The sequence below is a fragment of the Capra hircus genome, assembly GCF_001704415.2.
Source record: "Capra hircus breed San Clemente chromosome X unlocalized genomic scaffold, ASM170441v1, whole genome shotgun sequence".
Classification (NCBI taxonomy): Eukaryota; Metazoa; Chordata; class Mammalia; order Artiodactyla; family Bovidae; genus Capra; species Capra hircus.
Genome location: NW_017189516.1, coordinates 4827847 through 4842566, shown reverse-complemented (window position 1 = coordinate 4842566; position 14720 = coordinate 4827847).

The window sequence follows — 14720 nt, the reverse complement described above, 5'->3', positions numbered from 1 at the left end:
AAGAAATTATCCATTGGAGAGCTTGGAGAGCTTCCTTTAAGTATTATTTAATGAAATAGACGTGTTGCATGATTGTAAGAATACAGCTTGTATGTGCATGAATTTTTACAAGTATTTGATTCATCAGAAAAGTACTTAGTGGTTTTGAAACTTATCTCAGTTTTGTTACCTAATATATATTACATTTGTACCCTACTAGTTAGAGAGAATTGTACAAAAATGATAAATTTTACTTCCTTGGCACAGAATAAGTTTGGAACTTACTTTTCCTCTCCTCATCAATGTGCAGTGATTTTTTTTTTTTCTCCTCAACCCATCTATTCCCATCTGGCAACCACACCATTAATGATGTCTTTCACCTCTCAGGTCTTCACCATATTTTCCCCTGGAGGAAAAATAAGTCATTTTTAATATTAGCCACATTTTGTTTAGTATGTGATTGCCTCAACTTTTGCTCAAATTGCATCAACATATGACTTTTTGACTTGCTGGCCTTAAGAAATAAGTCATGGTAAAATTCTTTATAAAAGACAATATTTGACTCAGGTCTTATATCACAAGGTAGAGAAAATGAAACATAGCTTATCTGTGCCATTGAATCAGGTTGCTTATAACTCCACTCATTGCATCCTTAAGGTCACTATTAAGAGGGTGTTTGAAGAACTTATCTGCATTGATTAGGCACTATTCCTCAAGGAGTTTCCTGGAACCATCCCGCACAGTGATGATGATAATGATAATTTAGCTTGCAATTGATGACTCAGAATCACTATACTAATCAGGACTAAAACTCTTCATATTGAGACAAACTTTGTTTATAGAATTTTGCCTTTTTTATTAGTTAGGATATTGTTCAAGTTAAAAAACAAAAAGATGACTGAAGTATTGTTAGCAATATTTTGTACATGGATTATTATTTTTACATCTGTTGTGCTGGGTAGTCATTTATGAACACAAATATTGAATTGAACCTTAAAGTATAAGAAGTGTTCCACCATGAAATATGTAAGAAATTAAAAAATAATAATAATAAAAGCTAGCTGTGCATACAAATTAACAAACATGGTCATTTTTTTCTGATAAATATTAGTGATTTCAGGGTAATCAAAGGAGAACTTAATTCAATTTAATCATTAGAATTGGTAATAGAAAAATAAACAGATTACTCTACATAATACTTTAAAAAGAAATATCAAAGGATTTCCCTGGTGGGCCAGTGGTTGAGAATCTGCCTTCCAATGCAGGGAATGTGGATTCAATCCCTGGTTGGGGAACTAAAATCACACATGCACCCGGGTAACTAAGCTGGCATACCACAACTAGAGAAAGCCCACATACTGCAACTAAGAACCTGTGTGCCACGATGAAGACCAAGTGCAACCAAAAAAAAAAAATATATATATATCAACAAGGCCTTAACTTTGATGAAAGGTACATGTTGTTGATTTCAACACTTTAGTGTAAGGATGTTGGAATTATTTTCTTCCTTCTTCATTTCATTGACAGATTTTATTTGAAAAGAGGAGGGAAGCATATACAATAAGCAAAGTGTTACAATGTGGTCTCTATAAAAATTGAAATTGGATTCTTAAAAGAGGAGGAAGAAAGTTTCTGGAGTGGGATATGACTGTATTTAGTGCTCTGAAGCAGAGAAGGCAATGGCACCCCATTCCAGTACCCTTGCCTGGAAAATCCCAGGGACAGGGAAGCCTGGTGGGCTGCCATCTATGGGGTCACACAGAGTCAGACACAACTGAAGTGACTTAGCAGCAGCAGCAGCAGTGCTCTGAAGAACTGGCCCATATTGTATATTAATGCATATAATCTAGAAAAATGGTACTGATGAACCTATTTGCAAGGCAGGAATAGAGATGCAGATGTAGAGAATGGACTTGTTGATGCAGTTAGGGAAGGAGGAAGGGGGTGAAATGAGAAAGTAGCACTGACATATATGCACTACCATGTGTAAAATAGGTAGCAAGTGGGAAGCAGCTGTATGGCCCAGGGAACTCAGCTCTGTGCCCTGTGATGACCAAGAGGGATGGGATGAGGGGGTGTGAGGGAGGCTCAACAGGGAGGGGATATATGTATACTTATAGTTGATTCACACTGTTGTATGGCAGAAACCAACACAACATTGTAAAGCAATTATCTACTAATTAAAAATAATTTTTTTAATGACTGTCAACAATACCTCATATCTGAGTGGGTAGTCTGGGTTAGGTTTTGCATTACTCTATAATTTAATAGTTTGGTATGGCTATTATGCTAAGAAGGTGACTTCTTTGAGGTTCATTTATAATAACACCATATATAAGCACTAAATTTTAATTGAATTATTTTGACTTATGAGACATGCTTTTTCAGTGTATTGTCCTAAGTCTCAAATAGGTCTTGGTTTGAATTCTAGTTCTGACACTTAAAGTTGTGTAGCTTTGGAAAATCAGTTTAACCTTGCTTACTCTTGGTTTCTTTATTTGTAAAATGCAAATAATTACATTATCTACCTTACATAATTGTCTTGAGGATTAAATGAGACATAGAGTTATGCATAGTACAAGAACTTAGAATGTGGTAAGTACTCTATTCATGTAAGCTTTTATATCATCTTCTGTGATTTCGGTCATTTCTCTTTTCAGGGGGCAAAAAATTTTCAAAAAGCTTCAATCAGTAGTTTTCTTCTATTGGTTTAGCTGAAAATTTCATTCAGGTTTTTCTGTACCATCTTACAAACTTTGGGGCCAACTCAATGTATCTACAAAACAGAGACTCCATCCAAAATGAAGTTAAGAGACTACAAGATTTAAGCTCTAAAATCGAGCAACTCAGCATAGAAAATGAAGCAGCAGATGATTTAATTGGTTTGATGCTTTCTGATTCCTGTATCTGGGTTTATACTCAAGTCTTAAAATTGTGACACATTCCCTGTTTTCAACTGTTGCCTACATTCAATATTTTCAGGTATTCCCATCATGAAGTGTCTTGGCAATTGGACCAGGTTTATCATTCAATATGAAAATCCTTGGTGACCAAGGGAGCATCTTAGAGACTAAGGACTCCAAAGCTCTAAGAAAATGTGTTAGGGCCTTTTGTAATTCATTTTTTTTTTTTTGGTATTTTGGAGAGAGAGAGAGAAGAGAAAAATTACATTGGATAAGGGGTAATAGCTCAGGTATTTTTAATGTCACAGTATAAGCTTTACTGGGCTGGCATAAATGTCACCTAGAATTCTCATGATCACAGAAGCAGCAGTAATTAATTATTTCACAATGCTTGATGCAGACACACCCTTAATGTCCTTGGTTTCTCCATTGCATCTCATTTCCTAATGAGGTCTAGGCAGGAAACTCTGCATGTGGAAGTCATTGGTTGGTTGTTGAGGAAAGTTGAAGTCTATCTGGACAAAATTATGACATGCATAACATACAGTTAAAATTCATAGTGTTTTCCTTTTGGAAAGCTTCCCTCATAGTAGATGATTTTGTTTTAATTTTTATTGGAGTGTAGTTGATTTACAATGTTGTGAATGTTACTGGTGTACATCAAAGTGAATTGGTTAAACACACACATATATCCACTCTTTTTTTAGATTCCTTTCTGGTGTAAGTCATTAAAGAGTATTGAGTAGAGTTCCCTGTGTTATACAGTAGGTCTTTTTTAGTTATCTATTTTATATATAGTAATGTGTATATGTTAACCAATTTCCCAACTGTCCCTACACCTCTTCCCCCCAGGAAACCATAAGTTTGTCTTCTATATTGGTCAGTATACTGCTGTTTTTCAGACATGTTTATTTGAACCCATTTATTAGATTCCACATATAAGTGATATCATTATTTTTGGATTAAAGATTTACTGAGCATGGCCCCGCCTAACAGAACAAGACCCAGTTTCCCCTTCAGTCAGATTTTCCCATAAGGAAGTTTACATAAGCCTCTTATCCTTCCCCATCAGAGGGAAGATAGACTGAAAACCACAATCACAGAAAACTAACCAATCTGATCACATGGACCACAACCTTGTCTAACTCAATAAAACTATTAGTCATGCAGTGTAGGGCCACCCAAGACAGAGAGGACATGGTGGAGAGTTCTGACAAAATGTGGTCCACTGGAGAAGGGAATGGAAAACCACTTCAATTTTCTTGCCTTGAGAACCCCATGAACAGTATGAAAAGGTGAAAAAATAGAACACTGAAAGATCCCCAGGTTGGTAGGTGCCCAATATGCTACTGGAGAAGAGTGAAGAAATAACTTCAGAAAGAATGAAGAGATGGAGCTAAAACAAAAACAACACCCAGTTGTGGATGTGACTGGTGATGGAAGCAAAGTCGGATGCTGTACAGGGCAATATTGCGTAGGAACCTGGAATGTTAGGTCTGTGAACCAAGGCAAAGTGGTAGTGGTCAAACAGGGGATGGCAAAAGTGAACACCAACATTTTAGGAATCAGCTAAATAAAATGGACTGGAATGGGTGAATTTAACTCAGACAAACATTATATTTACTACTGTGGACAAGAATCCCTTAGAAGAAATGGAGTAGACATCACAATCAACAAGAGTCCAAAATGCAGTACTTGGATGCAACCTCAAAAATGACAGAATAATCTCTGTTCATTTTCAAGGCAAACTATTCAATATCACAGTAAACCAAGTCTATGTCCCAACAAGTAATGCTGAAGAAACTGAAGTTGAATGGTTCCATGAAGACCTACAAGAAGTTCTAGAACTAACACACACAAAAAAGGTGTCCATTTCACTATAGGGGACTAGAATGCAAAAGTAGGAATTCAAGAAACACCTGGAGTAACAGGCAAATTTCGCCTTGGAGTACAGAATGAAGCAAGGAAAAGGCTAATAGAGTTTTGACAAGAGAATGCACTGGTCATAGCAAACACGTTCTTCCAACAACACAAGAGACAACTCTACATATGGACATAACCAGATGGTCAATACTGAAATCAGATTGATTACATTCTTTGAAGCCAAAGATGGAGAATTTTTATACAGTCAGCAAAAACAAGACTGGAAGCTGACTGTGGCTCAGATCATGAACTCCTTATTGCCGAATTCAGACATAAATTGAAAAAGTAGGGAAAACTACTAGACCATTCAGGTATGACCCAAATCAAATCCCTAACGATTATACAGTGGAAGTGAGAAATAGATTTAAGGGACTAGATCTGCTAGACAGAGTGCCTGAAGAACTATGGACAGAGGTTCGTGACATTGTACATGAGACAGGGATCAAGACCATCCCCATGGAGAAGAAATGCAAAAAAAGCAAAATGGCTGTCTGAAGAGGCCTTACAAATAGCTGTGAAAAGAAGAGAAGTGAAAAGCAAAGGAGAAAAGGAAAGATATAAGCCTCTGAATGCAGAGTTCCAAAGAATAGCAAGGAGAGATAATAAAGCCTTCCTCATGAATCAATGCAAAGAAATAGAGGAAAAGAACAGAATGGAAAAGCCTAGAGATCTCCTCAAGAAAATTAGAGATACCATGGGAAACTTTCATGCAAAGATGGGCTCAATAAAGGCCAGAAATGGTATGTACCTAACAGAAGCAGAAGATATTAAGAAGAGGTGGCAAGAATACACAAAAGAACTGTACAAAAAAGATCTTCACGACCCAGATAATCACAATGGTACGATATCTCACCTAGAGCCAGACATCTTGGAATGTGAAGTCAAGTGGGCCTTAGGAAGCATCAGTATGAGCAAAGCTAGTGGAGGTGATTGAATTCCAGTTGAGCTATTTCTAATCCTAAAAGATGATGCTGTGAAAGTGCTGCACTCAATATGCCAGCAAATTGGGAAAACTCAGCAGTGGCCACAGGATTGGAAAAGGTCAGTTTTCATTCCAATTCCAAAGAAAGGCAATGCCAAAGAATGCTCAAACTACCACACAATTGCACTCATCTCACACACTAGTAAAATAATGCTCAAAATTCTCCAGCTAGGCTTCAATAGTACATGAACCAAGAAATTTCAGATGTTCAAGCTGGATTTAGAAAAGGCAGACGAACCAGAAATCAAATTGCCAACATCTGTTGGATCATCAAAAAAGCAAGAGAGTTCCAGAAAAACATCTATTTCTCCTTTATTGAGTATGCCAAAGCCTTTGACTGTATGGATCACAACAAACTGTGGGAAATTCTAAAGAGATGGGAATAACAGGCCTACTGACCTGCCTCTTGAGAAATCTATATGCAGGTCAACTAGCAACAGTTAGAACTGGACGTGGAACAACAGACTGGTTCCAAATTGGGAAAGGAACACATCAAGGCTGTATATTGTCACCCTGCTTATTTAACTCATAGCAGAGTACATCATGCAAAATGCTGGGCTCACTGAAGCGCAAACTGGAATCAAGATTGCTGGGAGAAATATCAATAACCTCAGATATGCAGATGACATCATCCTTATGGCAGAAAGTGAAGAGGAACTAAAAAGCCTCTTGATGAAAGTGAAAGAGGAGAGTGAAACAGTTGGCTTAAAGCTCAACATTCAGAAAACAAAGATCATGGCATCTGGTCCCATCACTTCATGGGAAATAGATGGGGAAACAGTGGAAACAGTGTCAGACTTTATTTTGGGGGGGGGGGCTCCAAAAACACTGCAGATGGTGACTGCAGCCATGAAATTAAAAGACGCCTACTCCTTGGAAGAAAAGATATGACCAACTAGATAGCATATTGAAAAGCAGAGACATTACTTTGCCGACTAAGGTCCATCTAGTCAAGGCTATGGTTTTTCCAGTGGTCATGTATGGATGCGAGAGTTGGACTGTGAAGAAAGCCTAGCGCCAAGGAATTGATGCCTTTGAACTGTGGTGTTGGAGAAGACTCTTGAGAGTCCCTTGGACTGCAAGGAAATCCAACCAGTCCTTTCTAAAGGAGATAATACCTGGGTGTTCTTTGGAGAGAATGATGCTAAAGCTGAAACTCCAGTACTTAGGCCATCTCATGCGAAGTGTTGACTCATTGGAAAAGACCCTGATGCTGGGAGGGATTGGGGGCTGGAGGAAAAGAGGATGACAGAGGATAAGATGGCTGGATGACATCACTGACTCGACGAACATGAGTTTGAGTGAACTCTGGGAGATTCTGATGGACAGGGAGGCCTGGTGTGCTGCCATTCATGGGGTCACAAAGAGTCAGACATGACTGAGCGACTGAACTGAGCTGAACTGAACTGATAAATCAGTGTCCATGCCTTAGTCTTTAGTTACTATCTTAACAACTGCTTTGTTTTCTGCCACTCTCCAAGCGTTGTACTCAACTCTGTTATCCTCTTGGTTCCTTGCTGTTGCTTATAGTAAGGACTACATCGTATTCATCTTTGCAGCTCCAGCACTTAGAACAAAGCTCTGCATCGAGCAAGTGTTCCAGTGTTTGTTTTGACTCCTACTTTGTGCCTCCAATTTTTTTTTTCTGTGTTACAAACAAGGAACAAGACATATGAAGTCATTATCCCCGAAGAGCATAAATTCCAGATGGAGGGTGGAGCAGGGGAATGAACAGCCAAATAAACATAAAATATCTCGGTGAGTGATAAGCATTATGAGAAAAATAATGCAATGCATTGAGGTAGGGAAAGACGGAGGCTTATCATTTTAAGTAGGATAGTTAAGGAAAGGTTTCTCTGTGAGGAGATTTTTTTTTAATTTTTATTTTTACTTTGTTTTACTTTACAATACTGTATTGGTTTTGCCATACATTGACATGAATCCACCATGGGTGTACATGAGTTCCCAATCCTGAATCCCCCTCCCACCTCCCACCTCATATCATCTCTGTGGATCATCCCTGTGCCCCAGCCCCAAGCATCCTGTATCCTGTATCGAACATAGACTGGCGATTCATTTCTTACATGATAGTATACATGTTTCAGTGTCATTCTCCCAAATCATCCCACTCTCTCCCTTGGAGATTTTAACATAAACTTGAATGAAGTAAGAGGAAGAACCCGTGGAGGATTCATGTTGATGTATGGCAAAACCAATACAACATTGTAAAGTAATTAGCCTCCAATTAAAATAAATAAATTTAGATTTTTTTATTTTAATTTTTACTTTATTTTACTTTACAATACTGTATTGGTTTTGCCATACATTGACATGAATCCACCACGGGTGTACATGCGATCCCAAACATGAACCCCCCTCCCACAAAAATAAATAAATTTAGATTTTAAATAAAGAGGAAGAATCATGAGGAGATCTGCAGATGGTTGTGAGGTTGCATTATAGGCAGAGAGAACAAGTCCAAAGGCCCAAAGGCCCTTGGCCTCTAAGGCATGCATATTATGCTCTTAGCACAGCAAGGAACCCAATGTAGTTGAAGCACGACCAGGACAGGAAAAGTGCTAGGTGATAAGGTTGGAAAAGTGGAGTGCCCGATCATGTAAGAATTATAGACAAGTAACTATAATGGGAAGGCAGTAGAAAGTTGGATTTTGAGAAAAGGAGGGAAGGATCATGAGCTCATATAATATTAATATTCTGGCCAATGTGTGAGGAGCTGACTACGGTGGGAGATGAGGTGTGGGCATAAAAGAAATCTAAGAGATCAACTTTTTTTTTTTTTTAAGAGGTTAGTGCTAATGGTAGCTAGGACCTAGTAGTTGTAGTGGAATTGGTGAGAAATGGTCTGATATGAGATATATTTTGAAGTTATCCTGTATCTACTCTTAAAATTTACCCTTTATTTTTTCACTATTTATTTCCCAACTCTCCTGATTACCTCCATATCTGCTGGTCAAACCATGGACTCACCTTTGCCTGGGAGTGCTTGACTCCTAAAATTTTATACTTCATTATCCTACTCTATGACTATAATAACCTCTAACCATTCCATTCTCTCCTTTCCTCCCTTCTGCAACACTTATATTCCACCTTATGAATGTCTCTAGTCTTTTGAATCCCCATTGCTTTTCTATCAGGTTGCCAGACTCCTTTGGTCTTTCCTTCCCTCATCCTTCATTCCATACTGAACCATCCACCATCTCATCTACTATCTGACATCCATCCACAAGATACTTACTTCTATCTATCCCTCCTTTCAAGTCACCTGCAAACCCCCATGCGTCCAGTCTCAGCAAACTATCTCACCTCCTTCATAAGCCATTAAGCTATACTCTCTAAGCAAATCATTGTGTATGTGTGTGTGTGTGTGTGTGTGTGTAGTCATTCAGTCATGTCTGATTCTTTGTGACCCCATGGACTGTAGCCTGCCAGGTTCATCTGCCATAGAATTTTCCAGGCAGGAATACTGGGATGGGTTGCCATTCCCTTCTCCAAGGGATCTTCCAGACACAGGGCTCGAACTCAGGTCTCCTGCATTTCAGGCAGATTCCTTACTGTTTGAGCCACCAGGGAAAACTAAATCACTCCATACTTGCACTTATCTATATTCATACACATTTTTCCCTGTTTTACATCTTCCTGTTGTCTCTTTCCTGTTCCAATCTAAATAATCCCTTTGCCTGTGCTCTTGATATTATTCTCTCCTATTTTTTTAGGACCCAAAGTCCACCACATATCGCATCCCTCAAGTTTCTCCAAAGAATTTCTCCTTCAATTCTCTACTTTCTCTGTCATGTGTCATACTTTCTCTATAGTCATTGTGTGGAAATAGTAATTATTACCCTTGATTTCCAGTGAGGATGATTTTTTCCATATATTCACTAGTTATTTGTACTTTTGTAAATTATTTGTTCAAGCATTTTACCCATTTTTAAGTATTATCATGTTATTTGATGTTTTGAATCAAGGCCCTTTTAAAAGCCCTCAACAACCAACATTTCAAAACTCATAATCTATTTCTTTAGTCTTTGAGAGAAGGATACACACTGCTGATTTTCATGTTATATGAATTTTGTAACTTTTTAACCATTAACCTTTCTCATCTCTGTTGGCCATGAAGCTCTATGTAGCTGTGATTGATTATACTTCCTTCTGTTTGTTTACTGTCCACTCAAGGAGGCAAAGTTATGCCAGGCATGCTACCTTCCCACCAAGGCAGCTCTATTATATCATCCTAATATTCCTTCTGGAACAGAATGATGGCATCATTGAGCCTTTGGTACAAGGGACAGAATAAGGGGCAGTGTTTAAGTCACTTCATTTTATGCTAGAAAGTTCTACTTTGTTGATGTATTTTAATATTTCTAAATTGATACCCTTTTAACATTCCCACTTCTCTTGGAAATGATGACAATACAGATGTTTCTGAGTGGATACAGATGTTTTTGAGTGGATACAAATGTATACCCAGTTTTTAAAAGTGTATTAGAATAGACTTGCAAGTATTTTAGAATAGACTTGCACTCCACCAGGGCAAGGAACAACTTATTCCAAGCAAGTAGAGAAGAATGACAATTGCCATTATTTTACTACTTATGTGTGTCCTGCATAGAAAACAGTCTGGGAGTGTGGTGGGGAGGGAAGGTGTGAACTGTTCACACTATTTTATATTTATTTTAATGTTTTATACTTACATTAAAATTTGTTAAATTTCTTACTTGCCTCCTTTAGAAAAAGAACATTCACCAACGTTCAAACTACTTCCAATCTCTCTTCTTAGGAATGTCTGCCCAAGCTGTTTATTATGCTCCCATTCCACTGAATATTTTTGTCACAGTCTTCTCACCTCTGTGCTATCATCCTGTTCCTCCTAGGGCATTTTGTGTGTGTTCAAGCTGCTCTTACTAATGACCCCATGCTGTGTTCTTCCCTTGTGTGTTTAAGACTTTGAGGGGGGTTGTTTTGCTTTGTTAGCTACGAAATCTTGGACAAGTGATTTTTAATTCAAATGCTTTGCTGTTTTAGTACAGTAAGCTGCATTTGTGATGTAATTAGGAAAGAAGCATGCCTTTCTTGACTAGCAGAGGTTGGTGAGGTGTGGCATGGAGGATTATATCGTTTATCCACTCAAGGTCAGGCTAAGGCAGTCAGTGAATTTGACAGGAAATATCGCTGACTGCAGCAGGGAGACTACTTCATCTGGAACACAGTGTGTGAATATTGTTTATAGCTCTCCTTTTACAAAGAGTGAGTGTTTTTGTTTTAATATTGTTTCAGCAAAGGATCTCACCTAGCAGTCTAAGCATAGCTATTCTGGTACATTTGATTCAATGAAATCTCCTCACAGTGTTTCTCAAAATGTTTACATTGAAAAGAAAATGCCATTTCAACATGAGGCAGCAAAACTTGAGTTGAAAACTATGGGTGGCACTTCTGGCACAGCTGATTTGGGAAAAAACAGTCAAGCTGATGAAATGGCAAAGCCTTCAACTTAATGTGACTCATAAGGCATTGGTTTCCAGTGCAGACCATGGAATAAGATAGTAGATATTTACTCTTGCAGTAAGTAATGTTAGGGGCTGTTGGGGGTGGGGAGCAGAAGTAAGTTCTAATAGCCTGTATATTGAGCTTAGATGTTTCTGTGTGAAAGCTTAAGATAACCTGTTTCTTCATAATCATGTAATCATTTACTTGAAAAGAACCTTAGATGTCCACTAGAACTTATCAGAATGCTGACCTACTGTAGGGGCTCCTTAAATATCTGTTTCATGATGGAATTAATAAATGGATGAATACATAAATATAATACAGGCAAGAATCCCTTCTACAGAGTTCCCTGCCAGGTGGTCATCTAGCATTTGCCTGACTATGTCAAGTGACAACAAACTTATAGCCACCTGAGTAATTCATTCCAACTTGGAATAACTCTGATTATTAAAAATTTTGTCCTTGTAGAACAAAAAATGAGCCTCCTTATGGTAATGCCACTTTCTCCTATTGATAATACCTGGAGTCATGAAGAGTAAATTTAATTCTTCTTTACTAACCCTTAGTGGGCTTCCTTGGTGGTTCAGCTGGTAAAGAATCCACCTGCAATGAAGGAGACCTGGGTTTGATCCCTGGGTTAGGAAGATCCCTTGGAGAAGGGAAAGATTACCCACTCCAGTATTCTGGCCTGGAGAAAATAACATGAACTGTACAGTCCATGGGGTCGCAAAGAGTTGGACACGACTGAGCGATGTTCACTTTTAGTTTCAATCCTTAGTATTTTGAAAGACTATTGTATTTCATCTTTCACACTGCAACTTTTCTCCAGTCCTCCTTTTGGTTCCAGTATTTTTATCCTCCTCAGTACCTTTCATATGGGCATACTCTTCCAGATGTAATTTGACACAAGTAAAGTAAGACTATTTTATTTCTTGTTAATAACTAATAATAGTGTATTGAATGTTTATATTTAACCTAGTGCCCAGTGTTTTACATGGATTTTCTCATTAAATTCTTGCAAGAGCCTCATAGGTAAGGTATAATCATCATTGTCATTGTTATTACACTGATTTTACAGACCTGGACTTTAGGCTCTTACTAGTGCCACCCAAGATTCTATTCACTATTTTGTTTTGCTTCATTTTGTTGTATTAGCTGGTTCAAAGGGTGCTTGTGTTCAATACAATTCTTTATCTTTTTCCCCATTAATTGCTCTCAGGATTTTCTTTCAGTTCTCTGATTTTCTAAATTGAACGCAGAACTTTACATTTGTGCATATTATATTACTTTTTATTAATTTCATACTGTTTTTCTTTCTTTCTTTTTTCTGGGGTGGATGCATTTTTCTAGAATTTCCATAAAGTTCCATTTTGATCTAAATAAATATTCAACATCTTTTACAATATTGTTTGACATTCAAAATGTTAACTATCATTACCAGATTTGTAACTTTTGTGTGCTCAGTCGCTCGGTCATGCCTGACTCTTTGCAAACCTATGGACTGTAGCCCACCAGGCTCCTTCTGTCAATGAAATATTTCAGGCAAGAATACTGGAGTCAGTGGCTATTTCTTCCTCCAGGCGATCTTTCAGACCCAGGGACTGAACCCATATCTTCTGTGTCTCCTGTATTGCAGGTCGATTCTTTACCACTAAGCCATCCTGGAAGCCCTTGTTACTTTTACATACATGATAAACTTGCCTTCTGCATTTTCATCCAAATAATACTAAAAATGCTTAAGAGAACAAGGTCATGAACAGAGTTCTGTAGCACAACTTTTTAATGGTCTTTTCAGAATAGCAAAAATTAACCCTGTTTATGTTCAGTTGTTCACTCCAACTTTCATTTTCTCATCTTATTGACTAGGATATTATAAGACTCTTTGTCAAATGACTTGTAGAGAATATTATATACTATATCTAGGGTATTCTCTTTTTTATCTATCTTGTCACACTATCAAGAAAGAAAATGAGACTCATTTGGTATGACTTGTAACCAACAGACCTTTTCTGTCTCCTAGAGCTCTTCTAAGTATGCATAAGTCATTTACAATATTATACTGTTGACATTTTTAAGGATAAAGGCAAAATATACCTGTCAAATGATTTCCAGAATGAAACTTTCCAGGTTTTAGGCATCTTTACCTATTTTCATGATTTCCTCAAGATTACTGACAGTGGTTCAGCAGTCCAACTCGTAAGTTTTTTTGTACTCAATTTGTCTAAGTTGAGTTAAAATGGGGCTCACTAATATTAGTTGAGTTACAAAAGGGGAGTCTGTGATATCTTGCTATTGTCTTCTCTGTCTTAGGCTTCACTCCCTTTGCTGCTTCAAAGATACAAGCTGCTTTTTGGCATTGCCTTCCTAGCTCTCTTTTTGTCCTGTCTTGTTTTGCACTGGTCAAGACAAATAAATATGTTGTTGGTAATTATCTAAGCAAAAATGGATTATAAATGAGAATGCTCTCAGTTCAGTCCAGTTAAGTCGCTCAGTCAAGTCGCTCAGTCATGTTCGACTCTTTGTGACCCCATGGACTGCAGCACGCCAGGATTCCCTGTCCATCACCAACTCCCAGAGCTTACTCAAGATTATCTCCACTGAGTCAGTGATGTCATCCAATCATCTCATCCTCTGTTGTTGCCTTCTCTTCCTGCCTTCAATCTTTCCCAGCATCAGGGGCTTTTCAGTTGAGTCAGTTCTTCACATCAGGTGGCCAAAGTATTGGAGCTTTAGCTTCACCATCAGTCTTTCCAATGAATATTCAGGACTGATTTCCTTTAAGATTGACTGGTTCGATCGTGCACTCCAAGGGACTTACAAGAGTCTTCTCCAACACTGCAGTTCAAAAGCATCAATTCTTCAGCACTCAGCTTTCTCTATAGTCCAACTCACATCATACATGACTACTGGAGAAATCATAGCTTTGAATAGACCGACCTTTGTCTTCAAAGTAATGTCTATGCTTTTTAATGTGCTGTCTAGGTTAGTCATAGCTTTTCTTCCAAGGAGCAAGTGTCTTTTAATTTCATGGCTGAAGTCACCATCTGCAGTGATTTTGGGGCCACCCAAAATAAAGTCTCTCACCATTTCCATTGTTTCCCCATCTATTTCCCATGAAATGATGGGACCAGATGCCGTGATCTTCATTTTCTGAATGTTGAGCTTTAAGCCAACATTTTCACTCTCCTCTTTCACTTTCATCAACAGGCTTTTCAGTTCTCTTCACTTTCTGCCATAAGGCTGGTGTCATCTGCATGTCTGAGGTTATTGATATTTCTCCCGGCAACCTTGATTCCAGCTTGTGCTTCATCCAGCCTGGCATTTTGCTTGATGTACTCTGCATATCAGTTAAATAAGCAGGGTGACAATATGCAGCCTTGATGTACTCCTTTCCCAATTTGGAACCATTTTGCTGCTCCATGTCCAGT